The sequence below is a fragment of the Rattus norvegicus genome, unplaced genomic scaffold (genome assembly GCF_021556685.1).
Source record: "Rattus norvegicus strain SHRSP/BbbUtx unplaced genomic scaffold, alternate assembly SHRSP_T2T unassigned-0000137, whole genome shotgun sequence".
In the NCBI taxonomy this organism is placed as follows: domain Eukaryota; kingdom Metazoa; phylum Chordata; class Mammalia; order Rodentia; family Muridae; genus Rattus; species Rattus norvegicus.
The window spans coordinates 1-23,402 of record NW_028238858.1 but is presented as its reverse complement, the minus strand read 5'-3'; positions in this window follow the sequence as shown (position 1 = coordinate 23,402).

Below are 23,402 nucleotides of genomic sequence, written 5' to 3'. Positions count from 1 at the left end.
CACCGCGAACCACAGCAACAAGTGTGCGCGGGTCAGCGCTCGTGCCGGACAGCCGCACCCCTGACTTCCACACACCACCCTGCAAAGGAATGGGGAGGAGAGACGAGGGGCCCGCTGGCAGAACGAGAAGAGCGGTCGCCATTCGCGCTGAATGACCATTCGCCATGAATGTCCGTCCCTCGCCTGGCGCGGCTTAGGCCCCGGCCCGAAGAGAACGCGGCAGCACCACATCGATCCAACGGGAGCGAGACACGCCATGCATCGGGAACAACGGGCGTGAGAGCTTTCTAACACGCACTGGACGGGAATACGAGCGAGAAGAGCGAGAGAGAGCACGGGAAGAAGTCGCTAACACTGCCACACACACAAAAAAAAAATTTACCCTTCTCGAGGGCGAGAAAAAAAAGGAAGCGTTGCACTCGGGAGGCACGTGGCGTGGAAGAACGGGACTCAACGGGCAGCGGAGGTTCGGGAACTCCTTCAAAAAAAATAAAAATAAAAAAAAAATAAAAATAAAAAAATAAAATCCCCTTCGAAGGAGAAAAGGTGCAACTCGGGAGGCACACAGAAGGAAAGAAAGGGACACACCACCAAGCAGCGGAGGTTCGGGAACTCCTTCCAAAAAACAAAAAAAAAAAAAACAAAAAAAAAACAAAAAAAAAAAAAACAAAAAAACCGGTCGGCCGCAGAGGAGCACGCCAGGGGGTCACTAGCACCAAACGGGAAAACCCTTCCAGTCGCACTCGGCACCAACGACTCCTACCGGTAACGGACGACAACCACCACGGGGAAATCGGGAACGCCTGACACGCGGGACGGTTGTCATAAAGCTGCCCCAGAGAGCACAGGCAAGCAAGCACGGGAAAGCAGGAAGCGCGTACTCATGGGGGGACGCTAAGCTTCAAGCATCGAAGAGGCCCATGCGCAGAAGAAAAGAGCTAGGGCTGGACAAGCAAACAGCCTTGGTGCAAGCCTCTTCCAACGTCCTTTAATGACAAAAAGAGTCAAAAGGACAGCGTGTCAGCATATATCTCCAGGTACAATAAGGACAGATAGCAAAGATGAAAAGTGTAAAAGACACAGGGATAAACATGACAGGCCACACGGAACGTCTGGAAGTCATGTTCGGTGACGTGTCCCCAAGAGGTCCCCATGTAGAAAGAGAACCGGACCGCAAAGGAACAACTGGTCGACCTTAGAACCCTGAGTGCTCACAGACCGAGGAGGCCATGGTAGATAGCCTGGAACACAGCTTCCCCTCGGCCTCAGAAGTCCATGCTCCCGCTGGCAGGGACCGGGGAGGATCCTGGAAAAAATAAAGTCTCGGAGGCGCCCCCTAGCCGGGACACCTCGGCTCGGAGGCCGGGGACACAGCACCCTCTCGGCCTCAGAGGTCCAGGCTCCCGCTATCAGGGACCGAAGGGACTCCTGGAAAAGAAAAAAAAAAAAATCCGTGGCGCCACCTAGCCGGGCCACCTCGGCTCGGAGGCCGGGGACACAGCACCCTCTCGGCCTCAGAGGTCCAGGCTCCCGCTATCAGGGACCGAAGGGACTCCTGGAAAAGAAAAAAAAAAATCCGTGGCGCCACCTAGCCGGGCCACCTCGGCTCGGAGGCCGGGGACACAGCACCCTCTCGGCCTCAGAGGTCCAGGCTCCCGCTATCAGGGACCGAAGGGACTCCTGGAAAAGAAAAAAAAAAAAAAAAACTCCGTGGCGCCCCCTAGCCGGGCCACCTCGGCTCGGAGGCCGGGGACACAGCACCCTCTCGGCCTCAGAGGTCCAGGCTCCCGCTATCAGGGACCGAAGGGACTCCCGGAAAAGAAAAAAAAAACTCCGTGGCGCCCCCTAGCCGGGCCACCTCGGCTCGGAGGCCGGGGACACAGCACCCTCTCGGCCTCAGAGGTCCAGGCTCCCGCTATCAGGGACCGAAGGGACTCCCGGAAAAGAAAAAAAAAAAAAAAAACTCCGTGGCGCCCCCTAGCCGGGCCACCTCGGCTCGGAGGCCGGGGACACAGCACCCTCTCGGCCTCAGAGGTCCAGGCTCCCGCTATCAGGGACCGAAGGGACTCCTGGAAAAGAAAAAAAAAAACTCCGTGGCGCCCCCTAGCCGGGCCACCTCGGCTCGGAGGCCGGGGACACAGCACCCTCTCGGCCTCAAAAGTGTCTATGGTCCCGCTGGCTGGGACCGAAGGGACTCCTGGAAAAGAAAAAAAAAAAAAAAAACTCCGTGGCGCCCCCTAGCCGGGCCACCTCGGCTCGGAGGCCGGGGACACAGCACCCTCTCGGCCTCAAAAGTGTCTATGGTCCCGCTGGCTGGGACCGGAGAGGAGGGAAGAAATAAAAAAAATAAAATAAAATAAAATAAAAAATTTAAAAAAAAAAAAATTGGAAAAAAAAAAAAATCCGGGACGGGGCCCAAGCCTTCTGGTCGACCTCATCCAGCTGCCACCAACCCCTCCTTGTGTCCCAATAGGTCGTACAGCCACCCTCCTCCCCTGAAGTTCTCCAGGTACAACCTCCTAGCTAGAGATGGTCCCCAGACAGGACGGCGTCTCCGTCGCGCACCCGCCTGCTTGCCTGTCACCCTCTCACCCTGGCCGGCTCACCACAGGCACTTCCCCGTCCTTTGTCACCAACCGGGGGACAGGAGCGTTGCGGAAACTTGTCGCCACTAGGTGTCGCCCGACAGCGATCTCGATCAAGCAAACCAATACAGACTGTCACGCGCCGCCGCCGCCACACACACTCATTCCGTCTCTCCAGAGTGACCTCCCTAGCTCAGGGGGACACTCACCCACGCACAACGGGGCAGGTACCCACCACTTCTCCCGAATGGCACAAACGGTCCCGGTTGTCCCGCCGGAACACAGTGAACGCGGGATGGACTCGGGGCCAACCCCCTCAGGCACCCAGAAAAGGAAAGTAGGACGGAGCGGTGAAAACAGGCCACCTCTAAGTGAAAGGACATGCACTCTCGAATCGGTTAACAATTAGCAAGGAACAGGCACAGTTAGGAAAAGGGAGCGTCCAAACTCCGGCGTGAGGGGAGGGTGGCGGCGACCTCAGTTCCACACCATTTTTAAATGGCTCACTCATTTTTAAAACCCTCCACCGATCCCGATGGGGGGGAGGGGGGGTTGTTGTTGTTCTCTGTTCCTCGCTGCCACCGCCAGCCGGCACTCACCAAACCACACACCTGCCACCCTCTTTGGAAGACTAAACACAGAGAGTAAATTAAAAGAATGGTGGAATGATGGTGGAATGGTTAAAATTCCCGTGATTTGTTTTCACTCTGATCAAAACATACTTATTTTGTGCATTTGCATTCCCTTGTTCACACGTGCCTCTGTGTGTGTGGTGGGGGGAGGGAGGGAGGGAGGGAGGGAGGGAGGGAGGGAGGGAGGAGAGAGAGAGAGAGAGAGAGAGAGAGAGAGAGAGAGAGAGAGAGAGAGCCAATTTAAAAAATAAAAACATGGTTAAATACAGCCACTTTGGGAAGATTGCTAGAGAGAATGCAGTCCAGAGTATGGAGGCCAGAGCTCTGGACGCTCTAGACCACAGGTCTCCCATCTCCCATATACCAGGCACCCAGCACCACCATCCCTACTTTGTTTGTTTGTGCGTTTGTTTGCTTGCTTGTTACATTAGTTTCATCCCAAGTTAATAATTATATATTTTTTTTCTATGCACGTATTTAGTTGTGGCAGGGGAACTCCTTCTTTAGGACAGGCAGACTTAGCTAGTTAGTTAGCCAGTCAAAAGTACGTAAAAAATTTATATCAACATAAATATCATTCACTAAGAAATCCTATCTGAAGAAAAAGAAAGAAAGGAAGAAAGAAGGAAGGGAGGGAGGGAGGGAGGGAGGGAGAGGGAGGGAGAGAGAGAGAGAGAGAGAGAGAGAGAGAGAGAGAGAGAGAGAAAGAAAGAGGAAAACTGGCAGACTTAGTTTTAGTGTTTTTGTTATTGTTTATTCAAGATATTGTTTCAGGGCTGGAGAGACGGCTCAGCGGTGAAGAGCACTGACTGCTCTTCCAGAGATCCTTAGTTCAAATCCCAGCAACCACATGGTGGCTCACAACCATCTGTAATGGAATCCTCTCCTTGTGTGTTGAAGACAGTGACAGTGTGCTCATAAAATAAATAAACAATAAAAAATATGTTTGAAGATTAAAGAAAAAACTCTCTCTCTCTCTCTCTCTCTCTCTCTCTCACACACACACACACACACACACACAAATAAACTCTGTAATAAAAATCAATGTGACTTCATGATCAAACTTCTATAGTCAATAGGACTAGAGAGAACACATGTCTGTAAAATAAAAGCAGAACCTCTTCTGCTTTGTTTTGTTTTGCCTCAAGGTACGTTTCTTTTGGTATAGCCCAGGCAGTCATGGAACTTGCTCCGTAGACTTATCTAGCCTCAAGCTCACAGAGGTCCACTCTGCCTGCCTCGACCACCCACACAGCTCTCTCTGCTGACTATATGTCTGCATGCCAGAAGAGGGCACCAGAACCTAGGAGGACACACCACATGGCTCCTGAGAATCCAGGTTTTGACTTTAAAAAAAAAAAAAAAAATTCTGACAGCATAGAGGGTAGATATCTGCCTTCCAGGCTCTTCTAGTGCTGTTTAAGGTGGGGTAATAGCCATGTGAAGGAGACAAGGGGAGAGGAAAAATCGATTGGATGAGTAGTGCTGCTGAGATTAAGGAACACACACACACACACACACACACACACACACACACAGAGAGAGAGAGAGAGAGACAGAGACAGAGACAGAGACAGACAGAGACAGACAGAGACAGTAAGACAAAGAGACAGAGAGAGAGAGATGACAGAGGGACACACCGAGGGAAAGACATCAGGACCAGCTGAATTTCTCAAGAAAAGAAAAGAAGAGAAAGGAAAAATGTTTTCTATATACACAAATCTGTATACATGATTTGTTATAGTGTCCCATTTGGGCACTTTGGATTCAACTGTGGATGGTTGGCAGCCAGCTTGGCTGACACCTGACCTCACCAAGATGGAGGCAGCCGGCCATTAGCCCTGATGTTCCAGGTCACTTCTGTTTCTCCCTTTCCCAGCCTCTAGGGAAACAGAACTTAATTAAACTCAGTTTGCACGTGCAGAAAGGTGAAGAGGCACCCAAAAGCAGCCAGAAGCCTCAGACCATCCACAGCCACATGTTCTCCTTCTGCCTATATTACTTCTAAATGATCGTATTTATTTATTTATTTATTTATTTATTTATTTATTTATTTATTTACTTACTTACTTACTTACTTACTTACTTACTTTTTTTTCTTTCTTTTTTTTCGGAGCTGGGGACAGAACCCAGGGCCTTGCACTTGCTAGGCAAGCGCTCTACCACTGAGCTAAATCCCCAACCCCCTTACTTACTTACTTACTTACTTACTTACTTACTTACTTATTTTTGTCATACTTAAACAATCATTCGTCCTTGAATTCCTCCTGTATGCCAGGTAGACTTAGTCAGTCAGTCAGTCAGTCAGTCATTTAGCCAGGTCAAAATAGTTAAACATAAATATCAATAAAATCAATAAAAATCAAATGCAAACCCAATAGACAGTAAGTAAAATCGAATAAACCAAAAGATACATCATAAGCACAGAGTTTCAGCCGGACATTGAAAAGCAGCAGTTACCGAAGCAGTCTCCCTCCCACACCAACACACACACAGCTCGACCACCACCTTATCTGCACATTTTCAGCTCCTGCTTTCTAGAGTTACCAAGTTTATACACTACAGAGTTTAGCAAGGCAGGCCGGTTCACCGCACCCCCAGGGTCAGAGAACATGCTAGACCAGCTCTAGGGGATGGGCTGGGGGGCAGGGGAGGGTGGGAAGAGGGGAAACAGGCAGACTTAGGTATTCTAGTTTTGTTCATTCAAGATTCCACTTCTCTCTGTTGTAGCCCTGATAGACAGACAGGCAGGCAGGAATATTTGTTTGTCTGGCTTGGGGTTTGGGTTTGGTCCATTTGTTGGTGGATTTTGTTTTGTTTTGTTTCATTTTGTTTTTCGGGAAGTGTGGTGACTTAGTGCCTACACAAGCCAAGGCAGGAAAAATAAATAAGTAAAGATCTCTGAAACACAAATCTGGAGTGGGCTCTAGCATGGCCATGGACACACGCATGCACAGACGCACGCACGCACGCACGCACGCACGCATTGTAGACACGCACTCAAGGACACACTGGATTCTACAATGTTTGGTTTCTGAGTGTGTGTCATACAGAACCTAACAGAATATGTAATGAACTCTGGCAGTGACAGCAGAAACAACCTATGAGAAGGCGTCCTTGCAATATTAAAATGGCAGGCTAGCCAGGTGACAGTTATCTTAACCAATCTGATGTAGGCCTCATTCACACGGCATCTAGGCCTTAACAGTTAATTGTATCTGTTTCTTTATTTTCCTCTTAGGCCATCACATTGTTTTACCTAGACCTTTAACAGCCAGCAGCTACCAGCCTACAGCTACCAGTTTCTTTCTTTTCATAAAGAAACCCTGTCTGAAAAACTAGGGGAGGGAGACAAACAGATTAACAGATCTCTCTCTCTCTCTCTCTCTCTCTCTCTCTCTCTCTCTCTCTCTCTCGCTCTCTCGCTCTCTCGCTCTCTCGCTCTCTCGCTCTCTCGCTCTCTCGCTCTCTCGGCGCGTGTGTTTGTGTGTTCAACAGAGGAGGCATTCAGGTCTGAGAGACGGGGGAGGGAAAGAGGGAAGAGAGACAGAGAGTGACAGAGAAACAGTTGACAGAGAGGGAGAATTGTAGGTTAATTATTGTTCCGTCTCCTCAATCACGGTCTACTGGTCGCCATCGTGGCAACCATGCCCCGCAACCCTACCTTCGGTAAGATCAAGCATAATGGCGGCAACCATATAATTCCTGCTTAGTCGCACTGAACACTCCGGTCATCACTACCTGTGGAGAATTGTAAGGGGGCTCCTCTGGTCTAGAGAGTAGTACCCTTGAGTGAAATGAGGATCACAGCAAGCATTATTTGTTTTGAGATATAAGATGTGGAAAGAACTATATGTGTGGATTTACAGACAGACAGACAGACAGACAGACAGACAGACAGACAGACAGACAGGACAGGACAGGACAGGACAGGACAGGACAGGACAGGACAGGACAGGAGAAAAAAACAAGAACACAAACAAAAACTCAAAATGGAAGTCCGGTTCCAAATAGTCTCTGTCTGCCCTGTCGCTCTAGTGTTGGTGGTCCAGGTTATAAAAGCTTATACATGGGTGGGTGCGGGAAGTGCTGCTGGGTGTTCAGTTCAGGTCCAAGATTATTGCGGGTAACTAGACAACAAAGAAAGCAGTTAGACTGACTTCTACAGTGTTCGGTTTCTGAGTGTGTTATCACACAGAAGAGCCTAACAGAATATGTAATGAATTCTGGCAGCAACAGCAGAAACAACCAATGAGAAAGTGTCCTTATAATATTAGCAGCTGCAACAAAATGGCAGACTAGCCAGCTAACAGTTCCCTAGCCATTAACTCATCTGACATAGGCCTTCTTCACGTTGCATCTAGATAGGTCTTCCTATCTTCCTCTCCAGTGCTGAGACCAAAGTGAGATCAAAGTCATGCATCACCATGGGTGCCTTCCTTTTCATTTCTTTTCTTTCATCCTAGGAAGTGAGTGAGTGTGTGTGTGTGTGTGTGTGTGTGTGTGTGTGTGTGTGTAAAGAGAGAGAGAAGGAGGGGGGGAGAGAGAGAGAGAGCTTTAGAGAGAGAGAGCTTTAGAGAGAGAGAGAGCTTTAAAATCAGCACTCAAGCCTTTTCTCTTCCTATCCCTATCCCAATCCCCCCCCCCCAAACCAGCAGCAAAGCCACCAGCACTCGAGAGACAGAGGAAGATGAAATCTCTGGTCTGAGAAACAAGAGGAGGTAGATAAACATACCCCCCCCCCCTCTCTCCTTCATAATTTGTTAAAGTGTTCCCTTTGTGTTGTGTGGACTCTACTTTATTAAGCAAGTTTCACATCGTACTAGCTCCAAAGAGGAGTCAACAGTCTCTTGGCGTGCAGACAGTTGTTGCCTGCTTTAAATATTTTTTGGTGTGTTTGTTTGTTTGTTTGTTTGTTTGTTTCAAAACCGAGGGCCTGCCTGCGTTCAACAGATCCAAACCCAGTTCTCAGAGGGGAAAATGGAGTCAAGTCCGAAGTCACTGGCATTTAAGTCATCTGCCATTGACAGTCATAGGAGATGGGAATATCGTCCTTTCTCCAATGGAGACTCACCTGGGTATGCATCAACCACATCTAAGGGCAGGCCTGGGTTAGTACGGGGTGGTGGATGGGGAGGAAGGATCTGGAAAGAGCTTTGCGATGGGAAACTATGATCAGAATGTTGCACAGAAAACAAAATTTGTATTTAAAAAGAAAAAAAAAAAGGCTATCCAAAAAATCTATCCAAAAATGAAAGGAAACAAAACAAAACAAAACAAAACAAAACAAAACCGACAGCAGAACTTTACTAACTGCAAATGCTCCATCTCCCTGTATCCAACCACTCCACTCCCAGATAGGTAGATGATAGTTTGCACTTCTGTCCCAGTCGGGTTAAGAAAAGGGGAACCACCTCTGTGGAGAGCCATCTCTCCAGCCCTTGACAAGCTTTATTTAACTAAACATTAAACATGAATCAGAAACGCCAAACCCTGTACATATATGGTCCAGATTCACCCTTACTTAGAAATCCCCGAGCTGGCAGGGCGAGGCTGGGAATTGAGAGTGAGCAAAAAGGGAGTCTGCCTCTTTCCCCCAGGGTGTGCTATCAACTCCATTACCATTTCCAAACAGCTGGGTGTGAGTCTAACTAAGGTTTCCTTCAGTCAGACATTTGCCAGGAGCCGGAGCCCTGACAGGACAGCGAGAGCGATGATCAGACATCATTTCACAGTGAAATCATCACTCGCTGATTTCAGGCAGAAAACTTTAGAAAACTCTAAACTCTAAAGAGGCACTGAAGCGTGCTAGGGCAGCAGCAGTACTTCCCCGACTGACCTTCAGGGACCTGCATATTCTCCAGCCCCGCCCCACCCCACCCCCTCTCAGCTAGCTCCTGTCCACCCCTCCCCCTCCCCCCACATACAGGGAGGAGGCCTTGTGTGTGTGTGTGGGGGGGGGGGGGGCGGCAGCGGGAAGATGCAACTCTCTCTTGAGAGAGAGTTCGGGTCTCCCAAACAAATACATAACTAGAAACTTCATTTATTTACTTTATTTCATCGAGCATACCGTGGAAGAGGGAAAAGGAACAGGGAAGCTAGGCCAACTGGTCGAGCTCCTCCTTTCGTTTTGTTTCAAAAAGGAAAGGAAAAGCCAAAGAACCCCCTCTTTTTGGTGAAAGGAACAGAATGGTGAAAGTTGAAACATCGGCTCGCCACTTAATACTTTGGCTTTTAATAAAAGGGACAGCAGATCGACTTCCGAGTTGATTAAGAGAGAGAGAAAGAGAGAGAGAGAGAGAGAGAGAGAGAGAGAGAGAATAAAAACCACAAAAAAACGTTTTGTCGACCAGCCTCCTTTTAAACCTCTGTTACACAGGAAGACTGGTCAACCTCATTCCCCCCTCCCCCCACTCACACACACACCCCTCCCCCTCCACGGAGAGGTTTAATGAGAGAAGAAAGGTAGAAGAAGAGAGTAAAGGCCAGTCATGAGCACGTGGAGAGAATTTGGGAGGGGAATGGGGAGAGAAGGGACAAAGGGGAAGAGGGGAAGAGAGGAAGAGCAAAAGAGCAAAGAGAGGAGCAAAGAGAGCCAACCTCATATTTTATTTTATTTTTTTTAAAGATTTATTTATTTTATTTATGCGTAAGAGTACACTGTAGCTATTTTCAGACACACCAGAAGAGAGCATCAGATCCCATTACAGATGGTTGTCAGCCACCTTGTGGTTGCTGGTAATTGAACTCAGGACCTCTGGGAGAAATTTGTGTGTGTGTGTGTGTGTGTGTGTGTGTGTGTGTGTGTGTGTGTGTGTGCCCGTTAGTTTAAAAATCTGCTGTAGACCTCCCTTTTAATATCTGTTTAACAAATATTTTTACCATATTTAAATTTTATTTATTTTATTTTACTTAAAAATAATAATGAATAAAGAGTCAATGTGAATAAACAATAAAACAAAAATCAAGGTGATCGGGGTTGGGGATTTAGCTCAGTGGTAGAGCGCTTGCCTAGCAAGAGTAAGGCCCTGGGTTCGGTCCCCAGCTCCGAAAAAAAGAAAAAAGAAAAAAAAAAAAATCAAGGTGATCAACAGATACCGACGACTGACATGGAAAAAAGTTAATAGATCGCCATAAAAACAGAGTAAGTGCGATGTAAACAATAAAACAGATGGGATGGAGAGATGGCTCAGCGGTTAAGAGCACTGACCGCTCTCCCAGAGGTCCTGAGTTCAAATCCCAGCAACCACATGGTGGCTCACAACCATCTGTAATGAGACCTGATGCCCTCTTCTGGTGTGTCTGAAGACAGCTACAGTGTACTCACATGCGTTAAATAAATAAATTAAAAAAAAAAAGAAAACAATAAAGCAGAAATTAAGACGAGGGACACAGAAGGACAAGGGAGATAAAACAATTAAATGTTAACAGACATAAAGTGGGAACGACGGGGTTGGGGATTTAGCTCTGTGGTAGAGTGCTTGCCTAGCAAATGCAAGGCCCTGGATTCAGTCCCCAGCTCTGAAAAAAGAAAAAAGAAAAAAGAAAAAAAAAGAAAAGCGGGAACGAGATGAAGGGCAAATATAGACGACTGAAACGAAATGATGGAATAAATTTATAAAATAATAATAAAATACGAGTAAATACGAATAAATGGCAAACTGGACTTTAATAAATGTTTAAATCAAGGTGAATGACAAATACAATTTAGACAAAAAGGTTTTGAAAAATGAAAAGAAATAGAAAGCATATATGAATCAATAACAAGACTGAAGTCACAATGGCCTTGAAGTGACACGGACGACAAACGTGAAAAACATAAATGAAATAATTTCGACAGCCACGGACATTCACATGGTGTGTTGGGAAACACCGCAGTCTTTATTTGGCGAGTAAAAACGCCTCGGGGAACTCTGTACATAGGAGGCTGGGAGCATGAATCACTCTATCTATCTATCTATCTATCTATCTATCTATCTATCTATCTATCTTTTTTTTTATTTTTCTCTCCCTTACATCTTCCCACCATACCATACGTTTCTCCTTATACAAATCCATAGATTTATATATGTTCTTAATTTCATTTTTTTCCTCTGCCACACAGCCCACCACACAGAACCTCTAGATCTCGGGATCCCCTTCTGCCAGCACCAGTGGCAAGGGCACAGCTCCCCAGAGAATTAACTCGATCCGAACATAAGCGCGACAAGAAATTAAAAGTTAAATCGGAAGTGAAACTGAAAATGAAATTTTGGCCGAAAATAAAATAAAATGAAAGGTATAAGTTTTGTGACAATCAAATCATAAATCCCAATTGGGCAAAAAATAAAATTACAAAGTCAAAATTTTGTCCAGTCCACTGTGCTCCTGTGGAATCCCTCCCTGGAACTTGCTCGGTAGAGTAGTCTAGTCCCAAACTCACAGAGGTCTGCCCTGCCTTTCTCTGAAACCTACAGAGCCAGTCAAAACCTACAATCCTTTGTTGTTTGTTTGGCAGTTTGGCAGTTTGTTTGTTCCTGGACAAAAATGTGGGCTCTCTCTGATTCCTATATGTCTGCATGCCAGAAGAGGGCACCAGAACATAAGAGGACACACCACACAGCTCCTGAGAATCCAGAGGGTTTTTTTTTTGTTTTGTTTGTTTTGTTTGTTTTTTCTTCCTCTTTTCTTTTTTTCCGGAGCTGGGGACCTTGCTCTTCCCAGGGCCTTGCGCTTGCTAGGCAAGCGCTCTACCACTGAGCTAAATCCCCAACCCCGAGAATCCAGGTTTTTGACCAAAACAAAAAACAACAACAGGGGCTGGAGAGATGGCTCAGCGGTTAAGAGCACTGACTGCTCTTCCAGACGTCCTGAGTTCAATTGCCAGCAACCACATGGTGGCTCACAACCATCTGTAATGAGATCTGATTGATCTCTTCTGGTGTGTCTGAAGATGACTGCAGCATACTCAGATAAATAAAAAACAAATCTAAAAAAATTAAAAACAACAACAAAAAACACAAAAACAAACAAACAAACAAAACCCCCAAAACTAACAACCTAGAGGGTAGATATCTGCCTGCCCAGGTCTTCTAGTGCTATTTAAGGCTTCCTGTAGATAATAAAGCTTGTGTATCTTTTATCCAGGAACAGAATCATCAAGGCAGGGTAGGAGAGAAGCCCTGTTTGGGATTAAACGTTTCTACAACGTAACAGGAGGAGGCGGAGGGAGAGGGGCTCCTCAGACATAAATCTAAAATAGTACAATGGATCATTTTGAAGGCGTGTGGGTGAGGGTGACTGGAGACAGAGTTTTTCTCTGAGTGAGTGTGGAACTCACTGTCCCTGAGCTCAGCCTGTGATGAGAGAGAGAGAGAGAGAGAGAGAGAGAGAGAGAGAGAGAGAGAGAGATCGAATTTTCTGTGTCTCTCTGTCTCTGTCTGTCTGTCTCTCTCTCTCTGTGTCTGTCTCTCTCTCTGTCTCCCTGTCTCTGTCTCTCTTCCTCTCTCTGTCTCTCTGTCTCTCTCTGTCTCTGTCTCTCCCCCCTCCCCCATGCGTGTGTTTGTGTGTTCAACCGAGGAGGCAATGGCAGATAAATGTCTGCCCCTCCTCTGTAAGCCAGGCCACTCCATTACTGCCTTTCCTTTTTCTTAGTTTGTTTGGTTTATTCCAAGTTAATTGTATCTGTTTCTTTATTTTCCTCCTCATTTCTTTAGTTGAGTCAGGGGTCTTTGCACAAAAGCCCTGGAAATCAGTACCTGGATCAGGTCTGCAGCCTGCTCACAGAGTTCTACCCACCTTCACCTCTCAAGTGATGCAATCAAAGACATGCAGCACCACACCTGGCTTCTTTTCACATGTACATTTACTTTAGTTCCAATGCTCATTCAGGTCTGAGAGACGGGGGAGGGAAAGAGGGAAGAGAGACAGAGAGTGACAGAGAAACAGTTGACAGAGAGGGAGAATTGTAGGTTAATTATTGTTCCGTCTCCTCAATCACGGTCTACTGGTCGCCATCGTGGCAACCATGCCCCGCAACCCTACCTTCGGTAAGATCAAGCATAATGGCGGCAACCATATAATTCCTGCTTAGTCGCACTGAACACTCCGGTCATCACTACCTGTGGAGAATTGTAAGGGGGCTCCTCTGGTCTAGAGAGTAGTACCCTTGAATGAAATGAGGATCACAGCAAGCATTATTTGTTTTGAGATATAAGATGTGGAAAGAACTATATGTGTGGATTTACAGACAGACAGACAGACAGACAGACAGACAGACAGACAGAGAGAGAGGACAGGATAGGACAGGACAGGACAGGACAGGACAGGACAGGACAGGACAGGACAGGAGAAAAAAACAAGAACACAAACAAAAACTCAAAATGGAAGTCCGGTTCCAAATAGTCTCTGTCTGCCCTGTCGCTCTAGTGTTGGTGGTCCAGGTTATAAAAGCTTATACATGGGTGGGTGCGGGAAGTGCTGCTGGGTGTTCAGTTCAGGTCCAAGATTATTGCGGGTAACTAGACAACAAAGAAAGCAGTTAGACTGACTCCTACAGTGTTCGGTTTCTGAGTGTGTTATCACACAGAAGAGCCTAACAGAATATGTAATGAATTCTGGCAGCAACAGCAGAAACAACCAATGAGAAAGTGTCCTTATAATACTAGCAACTGCAACAAAATGGCAGACTAGCCAGCTAACAGTTCCCTAGCCATTAACTCATCTGACATAGGCCTTCTTCACGTTGCATCTAGATAGGTCTTCCTGTCTTCCTCTCCAGTGTGTGTGTGTGTGTGTGTGTGTGTGTGTGTGTGTGTGTGTGTGTGTGTGTGTGTGTAAAGAGAGAGAGAAGGAGGGGGGGAGAGAGAGAGAGAGAGCTTTAGAGAGAGAGAGCTTTAGAGAGAGAGAGAGCTTTAAAATCAGCACTCAAGCCTTTTCTCTTCCTATCCCTATCCCAACCCCCCCCCCCCCAAACCAGCAGCAAAGCCACCAGCACTCGAGAGACAGAGGAAGATGAAATCTCTAGTCTGAGAAACAAGAGGAGGTAGATAAACATACCCCCCCCCCTCTCTCCTTCATAATTTGTTAAAGTGTTCCCTTTGTGTTGTGTGGACTCTACTTTATTAAGCAAGTTTCACATCGTACTATCTCCAAAGAGGAGTCAACAGTCTCTTGGCGTGCAGGCAGTTGTTGCCTGCTTTAAATATTTTTTGGTGTGTTTGTTTGTTTGTTTGTTTGTTTGTTTGTTTGTTTCAAAACCGAGGGCCTGCCTGCGTTCAACAGATCCAAACCCAGTTCTCAGAGGGGAAAATGGAGTCAAGTCCGAAGTCACTGGCATTTAGGTCATCGGCCATTGACAGTCATAGGAGATGGGAATATCGTCTTTTCTCCAATGGAGACTCACCTGGGTATGCATCAACCACATCTAAGGGCAGGCCTGGGTTAGTACGGGGTGGTGGATGGGGAGGAAGGATCTGGAAAGAGCTTTGCGATGGGAAACTATGATCAGAATGTTGCACAGAAAACAAAATTTGTACTTAAAAAAAAAAAGGCTCCCGATATCTATCCAAAAATGAAAGGAAATAAAAACCGACATCAGAACTTTACTAACTGCAAATGCTCCATCTCCCTGTATCCAACCACTCCACTCCCAGATAGGTAGATGATAGTTTGCACTTCTGTCCCAGTTGGGCTGTCGAGGTTAAGGAAAGGGGAACCACCTCTGTGGTTATGTGATCCACACACGAAATAAAATAAAAGGAGCGGATAAACGTGCCTGGCATTTTAAGATGCTCAATTTCTTTGCAAGCTTCATTTTGTTTCATTCTTTTAAAGGTTTACTTATTTATTTTCACTTACATTGAGTACACTAAAGCCCTTTTCATATACACAGGGCAGTAGAGTGCATGGGATATCCCTTTGCAGAGGGTTGTGAGCCACCATGTGGTTTCTGTGGAATCGAACTCAGGACCTCTGGAAGAGCAGAGCGGTGAGTGCTCTTAACCTCGGAGCCATCTCTCCAGCCCTTGACAAGCTTTATTTAACTAAACATTAAACATGAATCAGAAACGCCAAACCCTGTGCATATATGGTCCAGATTCACCCTTACTTAGAAATCCCCGAGCTGGCAGGGCGAGGCTGGGAATTGAGAGTGAGCAAAAAGGGAGTCTGCCTCTTTCCCCCAGGGTGTGCTATCAACTCCATTACCATTTCCAAACAGCTGGGTGTGAGTCTAACTAAGGTTTCCTTCAGTCAGACATTTGCCAGGAGCCGGAGCCCTGACAGGACAGCGAGAGCGATGATCAGACATTATTTCACAGTGAAATCATCACTCGCTGATTTCAGGCAGAAAACTTTAGAAAACTCTAAACTCTAAAGAGGCACTGAAGCGTGCTAGGGCAGCAGCAGTACTTCCCCGACTGACCTTCAGGGACCTGCATATTCTCCAGCCCCGCCCCACCCCACCCCCTCTCAGCTAGCTCCTGTCCACCCCTCCCCCTCCCCCCACATACAGGGAGGAGGCCTTGTGTGGGGGGGGGCGGCGGGGAGATGCAACTCTCTCTTTTTTTTTCCTTTTCTTTTTTTCTTTTCTTTCTTTCTTTCTTTCTTTCTTTCTTTCTTTTTTTTTTTTTTTTTTTTTTTTTTTCTTTTTCCGTAGCTGGGGACCGAACCCAGGGCCTTGCGCTTGCTAGGCAAGCGCTCTACCACTGAGCTAAATCCCCAACACCCGCAACTCTCTCTTGAGAGATAGTTCGGGTCTCCCAAACAAATACATAACTAGAAACTTCATTTGTTTACTTTATTTCATCGAGCATACCATGGAAGAGGGAAAAGGAACAGGGAAGCTAGGCCAACTGGTCGAGCTCCTCCTTTCGTTTTGTTTCAAAAAGGAAAGGAAAAGCCAAAGAACCCCCTCTTTTTGGTGAAAGGAACAGAATGGTGAAAGTTGAAACATCGGCTCGCCACTTAATACTTTGGCTTTTAATAAAAGGGACAACAGATCTCCCTCCTATTTGGTTAAAAAAAAAAAAAGGAATTAAAACACCACAAAAACGTGCTGTCAGCCAGATTCCCTTTAAACCTCCGTTATACAGGAAGACGGGTTTTTTTTAAGCATCATTTTAAATATATAAATATGTATTTGTGTGTGTGTGTGTGTGTGTGTGTGTGTGTGTGTGTGTCCGTCCGTCCGTCCGTCCGTCAGTCAGTCAGTCAGTCAGTCAGTCAGTGTCTTCTGTATGGAGAGGATGTGCTGACTCTGAAGCTATGATCTAGACACTTTCTAGATCACAGTTAAAAAGTTTTTAATAACTGTGTGAAGGAGACAGGTAGGGGTGGGTGTGTGTGTGTGTGTGTGTGTGTGTGTGTGTGTGTGTATGCATGCATGCATGTGGGGGGGAGGGGAGGCTTTGATATCAGCACTCAAGCTTTTTTACTTCCTATCCCAATCTCCCCAAACTACCATCAAAGCAGCACTAGGGAGGCAGAGAAAGGTGAATCTGAGAGTTTCAGTCCTTCCCACCCTACAGACGAATACAGAGAAACCCAGTCTGAGAAACTAGGGGAGGGGGGAGGGGGAGAGAGAGAGAGAGAGAGAGAGAGAGAGAGAGAGAGAGAGAGAGAGAGAGAGAGAGAGAGATCAAATTCTCTTGTGTCTGTCTCTGTTTTTCTCTATCTCTCTCTCTCTCTCTCTCTCTCTCTCTCTCTCTCTCTCTCTCTCTCTCGTTGTGTGTGTGTGTGTGTGTGTGTGTGTGTGTGTGTTTGTTTGTTTGTTTGTTTGTTTCAAAACCCAGAGCCTGTCTGTAACAGATCTAAACACAGTTCTTGAAGGGGAAAATGGAAACAATTCCATAGTCTCTGGCAATGAAGTCATCTCCCATTGAAAACCACAGGAGAGGGGAATATTGTCCTCAACTAGGCATATATCAACCAGTATTTCACAGGCAGACCTTCAGGGAGGTGCAGATTCACCAGCCCTACCCTCCCTCCCATCCCCCCAGCATCCCTGCTCATCTCCTGTCCACCATTTGTTGATTCATTGTTGCTGTTGCTGTTGCTGTTGCTGTTGCTGCTGTTGTTGTTGTTGTTGTTGTTGTTGTTGTTGTTGTTGTTGTTGTTCCTGGTGTGAAGAACACTGTGAGGTAGCCTTCCTCTAATAAACCCTCTGGTCTTTAGGGATCCTTCATCCACTCACTCTCTGCCAGACTGAGTTCACAGCAGAAAACGCGTTTTTGAGAGAAACATGTTCCTGGTCCTGTGTGCCCATATTGAGGGAGGCATGAGAAAGGGATAACAAGGAAGGGAGACCCGGCAGTGGTAGGGGGCTGGGATGGGGTCGGGGGTGGGTGTCCTAGCTTGCTAATCCAACTGACCCACTTGCTGTGTAAATAAATATTTTGCATTCTGTGTCCCTTGTTTGATTTCTCACTAAATTCCAGATTGTCAATCTCCCTGTGTCGATTGCACAAGAACCCAAATGGGGATGCTGGGTGGTGAGCTGATTCCTCCCTAGAACACCTGTGCACTCTCTCATAGTCTCTAACCTCCTTGCTGGACTCTTTTGGGCTTGGACCTGGCTGTCTGTAAGCCAGGAAGGAAGGAAGGGAGGGAGGGAGGGAGGGAGGGAGGGAGGGAGGGAGGGAGGGAGGGAGGGAACAGGCCTCAGTTGAGAATCCCAATTTTCTAGTTCACTGCATCTGATGGCTGGCTGACCCTTCCAGGTGAATTGTATTTTTTTTTCCTTTTCACTCCTTTATTTGAGTCAGGGGTGTCTGCACATAGACCTGGAAATCAGTACCTAGATCAGGCCTGCCTGCCTGCCTGCCTGCCTGCCTGCCTGCCTGCCTGCCTGCCTTCCTCTATCTCACAGAGACACAGTTCTAAACACCTCTGCCTCTTGAATGATGGAAATAAAGACATGCACGAACACCTGGCTTCCTTTCATTGTACATTTAGCCTAATTTCAGTTTTATTCATGTCTGGGAGGGAGACTTGCTTGTGTGCTGTAGTTCAATTCCTTTCACTGTGTGGTTTCCCCACCACCTTGGCCACCATGCCACGTGGAAGAGAAGAAGAGATGAACCATATTGTTGGCACCCATATAACAAACACTTGGTTGCTTCCTCTGAGCCCTCTGAGTATCCTTACATCTCTGTATTTTAAAGTGGTTTTGTTTTGTTTTTTATTGCTGTCAAACTCTCTCTCTCTCTCTCTCTCTCTATCTATCTATCTATGTGTGTGTGTGTGTGTGTGTGTGTGTGTGTGTGTGTGTGTGTGTATTTTTTTTCTTCCCCCAGAGCTGAGGACTGAACCCAGGTTTTTGAGCTTGCTAGGCAAGGACTCTACCACTGAGCTAAAACCCCAACCCCTATCTCTGTGTTTTAAAAAGTAGACTCTGGAGCAATACCGGGCAGGTCTCCAAGGCGGGTCCTTCGCTTTATTTTATTCTTTTTGTTTTTAATTGTTAAAGATTTGTTTGTTTGTTTGTTTGTTTGTTTGTTTGTTTGTTTGTTTTATGTCTATTCGAGTACCCTGTAGGTGTCTTCAGACACCCCAGAAGAGGGCATGATTGACAATTACAGATGGTTGCAAGCCGCCATGTGTTGGCTGGGTATTGAACTCAGGACCGCTGTAAGAGCAATCAGTGCTCTTAACGACGGTGCCATCTCTCCATCCACCTACTTTATTTTATTCTCTATGCTCTCTTGTGCGAGTCAAGGTCAAGCAGGCAAGAAACACCCAAACAGATTGGTCCATCACCACTTTCTGAATTCTTTTTGTTGTTGATGTCAGGGATGTAAAGCAAGTTTACCCATGAAGAATTGTAAGGGAGTCCTTCTGATTTAGAGAATAGCAGCCTTGAAATGAAATGAGAATCACAACAAGCATTTGTCTTATTGTTTTTGTTTTTTTCTTCCTTTTTCTTCGGAGCTGAGGACCGAACCCGGGGCCTTGTGCTTCCTAGGCAAGCGGTCTACCACTGAGCTAAATCCCCAACCCCTACATTTGTCTTAAAGTCTGAAAAACACAAAACAAAACAAAACAAAACAAAACAACAACAACAACAACAACAACAACAACAACAACAACAACAACAACCAAGAACAAACCATGAGACCGCAGAAATCCTCAGGCGGAGGAGTAAGGAGCTAGTTTTTATTGGTTAGGGTATTATTTGGTCGGGTGGGGGTAGGGGTGGGGGTGGGGGTGGGGGTGGGGGTGTTGTCCTTCCTACACCTCTCTTGCATGAATGAGCTGAACATTACTTAAGCTTGTGTCCAAAACTGTCCATTTTTTAGATTGATCCCAGGAGGGAGGGAGCGAGCCGGGGATACAGCACACCCTCTCTGGCCTCAGAGGTCCAGGCTCCCGCTGGCAGGGCCCGAAGGGACTCCTGGGGGGAAAAAAAAATAAAGTCTCCGAGGCACCACCTAGCCGGTTTTATTCTTGAAGAAAAGCAAACATACATAATGGAATAAGGGAAAGAAAAAACCCTGTTTTCTATATACACAAGCAGTCGTAATTTGTTATAGTGTCCCCTTTGCGTAGTTTGGATTCGATGACTTTATTTTATCAAGCAAGTTTTAAACAGCGGTAACTCCAAAGAGGAGTCAACAGCCCCTTTAAGTGCAGTCAGTCATTGACCCTTTGGTCTGTCTGTCTGTCTGTCTGTCTGTTTCAAAACGAGGGAGGGCCTGCCTGCCTGCCTGCCTGCCTGCCTGCCTGCCTGCCTGCCTGCCTGCCTGCGTGCCTGCATCAGATCTAAATACAGTTCTCAGAGGGGAAGACAGAGACAAGTCAGAAGTCACTAGCACTCAATGGACGACCACCAACCTAAGGGCAGGCCTAGGGTAGAATTTGATGGACGGACGGACGGACAGACGGACGGACAGACGGATGGACAGATGGACAGAAAGGATCTAGGAGGAGCTTTGGGAAAGATGAAAAGCCTCCATTTCCCCCCAAAAGAACGAGCCCCAACAGCTGGGCTCTTCGAGATGAGTTATAAGGGGAACCACACATACAGTTTTGTATCACACATACAGTTTGTCATCATCCGTCAATACCAGGTAGACTTTTCAACGTATGTAGGTAGCTGTTGTCAGGTCAGTCCTTTACTAAGCCTCATGTAAGCTCTGCAGGGTAAGCCTCAGGAATTCATCTGTGCGTCCCGCAGGGTATGCTTTCTTGCTTTGTTAAAGGCTAGACTTTGGTTGCTGTCTGTCTGTCTGTCTGTCTGTCTGTCTGTCTGTCTGTCTGAATGAATGAATGAGCGAGGGAATGAACGAATGAGGAGGGGATGCACATGCCTATGGTTTTAAGATGCTTAATTTCTTTACAAGGTTTATTTATTTAAACATTAAACATTGGGGTTGGGGATTTAGCTCAGTGGTAGAGCGCTTGCCTAGGAAGCACAAGGCCCTGGGTTCGGTCCCCAGCTCCGAAAATAAAATAAAATAAAATAAAATAAAATAAAATAAACATTAAACATTAATCGGAAATAATGGAGTCAGCAGTTAAGAGTTCTGACTGTGTTCTTCCAGAGGTCCTGAGTTCTATTCCCATGGTGGCTCACAACCCTCTGTTATGGGATCGATCTGCTGTGTGTCCGAAGACAGCTGCAGTGTGCTGTTTGTAGGGTAAAGAAAAAAATACTAAAGAAGAAAAAAAAAAAAAGAGAGAGAAAAAGTTAGAAGCACCAAGTCAAGTCATGTAAATATTGCCCACATTCGGATTTAGACATGCCTGAGCTGTCAGGGCGAGGCTGGGTGAGAGCGAATCAGTGAACGATCGGACTCTTCCTCTCTCTGTGAGGGTGTGTCATGAACTCTATTACCATTTCCAAAGAGTTAGGTATGCTGGAGCGAAGTGGACCGGAAAGCCAAGGGAGGAGAGGTATGCCTACACGAGTCCACCCAACCCCCCCGCCCCCCCCCCCCAGGGAGACATCCTCGAGTGGTGGGGGGAGGGGCGAAGGTGTGGAGGGATAATTTCCAACAAATAAATCCCAACAAATAAATTACTAGAGACTTGATTCATTGATTTACTTTAAATTTATTGAGTGTATCGGGAAAGAGGGAAAATGGGTCAAGGAGGGAGGGAGGGAGGGAGGGAGGGAGGGAGGGAGGGAGGGAGGGAGGGAGGGAGATCTTTTCCTCCAAATCGGCTGGTATGTAGTCTCAGTGCGTCAGAAAAAAGACTGCTTCTGGCCTCCTTTCTGATTACCCCAAGGCAGTCTGGTCACCGTGCTGTAATAGAAAGGGAAACCACAGTCAAGTCATGGGAGCGAGCGAGCAAGCAAGCAAGCAAAAATCATAAACAAAAGCAAAAACACGTCTGTTAAGTTGAGCAGAGCAGAGCAGAGCAGAGCAGAGCAGAGTAGGGCAAAGCAATACAAGGTCACATTCCACAAAGGCTGATATAGTCTGCCATCTTGGTCTACAGAGTGAAAAGTAGAAGGAGAAAATGAATATCGCTTTGTGTGTCACAAAGTTTTTAAGTTGTAAGGAACATTGCAGGGCTAAACCTTCAAATCCTCAAACCACCCAACCCAAGCTTTCCTCCTCCTCATCCTCCTCCTCCTCCTCCTCCTCCTCACCCCCCATTGCCCCCCCCGTGTGGTGTGTGTGTGTGTGTGTGTGTGTGTGTGTGTGTGTGTGTGTGTGTTTGCGCACGAGCTCGAGCTCGGGCACGCATTTCTTTCACTGCACAACCATCATTGGAGGACGTTTAAATAAACACGAATGAATCAGACAGGCAGACAGACAGGGGCCCATAATGGATCCCTACAACTCGGTGGTGGTGGTGGTGGTGGTGGTGGTGGTGGTACACACCGATTGGTTGACCTCTTTCTTTTAAAGAAAGGACAAGAAACAAAGAGAAATAAAAATGAAGGAATATAGACCTAGCCAAATATTATTTTATTCCCTCCTTCATGGAGCGACAAGAAGATTTATTCATCAACCTTCGTCTAGAATAAGAAAGTAATTGCAAATGAAATCGAGCCATCTTACTGTAATAAGATGTTATCGAGAGAAAGGGGAATTGGATACTGGATCCATTGCTGCCCCCCCCACACACAAATTGGAAAGAAAAGCAACTCCCAGATCGCTCAACTAACGAGGCTTATTTAAAACTGGAAAAAGAGGGCTGGAGAGATGTCTCAGCGGTTAAGAGCCCTGGCGCTCCTCCAGAGGTCCTGAGTTTTCAATCCCCAGCAAGCACATGGTGGCTCCCAACCATCGGTAATGGGATGAGGCCTTCTTCTGTGTGTCTGAAGATAGTTACAGTGTACTCATAGTCACAAAATAAATAATTCTGGAAAAGAAGAGGAAATAACTTTAAAAAAAAGAAAGGAGGCTGACTGGTCGACCTTCCTTCCCTCCCTCCCTCCCTTCCGTCCTTCCCTCCTCCCTCCCTCAGGTTCGTACCTAGGAACTCATGCACACACAGCCACACCCCCCCCCACACACATATATTTAATATTCAATATTTATAAAAAATACGACTGGAGAGATGGTGAGAACAATGGAAAGCAGAGAACTATTCAGCTGACCAATTGATACCTTCAGTTTGCTTATAATGGAAGGGACAACTGGCCGACCCTCCCCTGTCACACACACACACACACACAGAGAGAGAGAGAGAGAGAGAGAGAGAGAGAGAGAGAGAGAGAGAGAGAGAGAGAGAATTGAATGTAAACCAAAGGGGGGGGGGGCGGAAACATAGTACTGGGGTTGGGGATTTAGCTCAGTTGGTCAGTGGTAGAGTGCTTGCCTAGCTAGCAAGCGCAAGGCCCTGGGTTCGGTCCCCCAGCTCCGAAAAAAAAGAGAAAGAAACAAAAACAAAAAAATCATAGTACTGCAAGTACCAGTCACTGCTTTGTATGTAAGGCATAGGACAACTAGTCGACCTCGTTTTCCAACTGGTCGATATATAATATATTTTATATATTATATATTATATATTATAGATATATCATTAATAAATTGAAAAAAAAAGAGCCAGAAGTCAATACCAGGTGGATCGAGTAAAGTACGCGTCGCCATATGTTAGGACATCTGGTCGACCTAGGACAATTGGAGAGGGATCATCAAAGGCAAAGTGCCGTCGGGACTACTGGTCGACCTCCGAGAATCTCAGAAGAAAGAAAGATATACATGGATACAGATAGATAGATAGATAGATAGATAGATAGATAGATAGA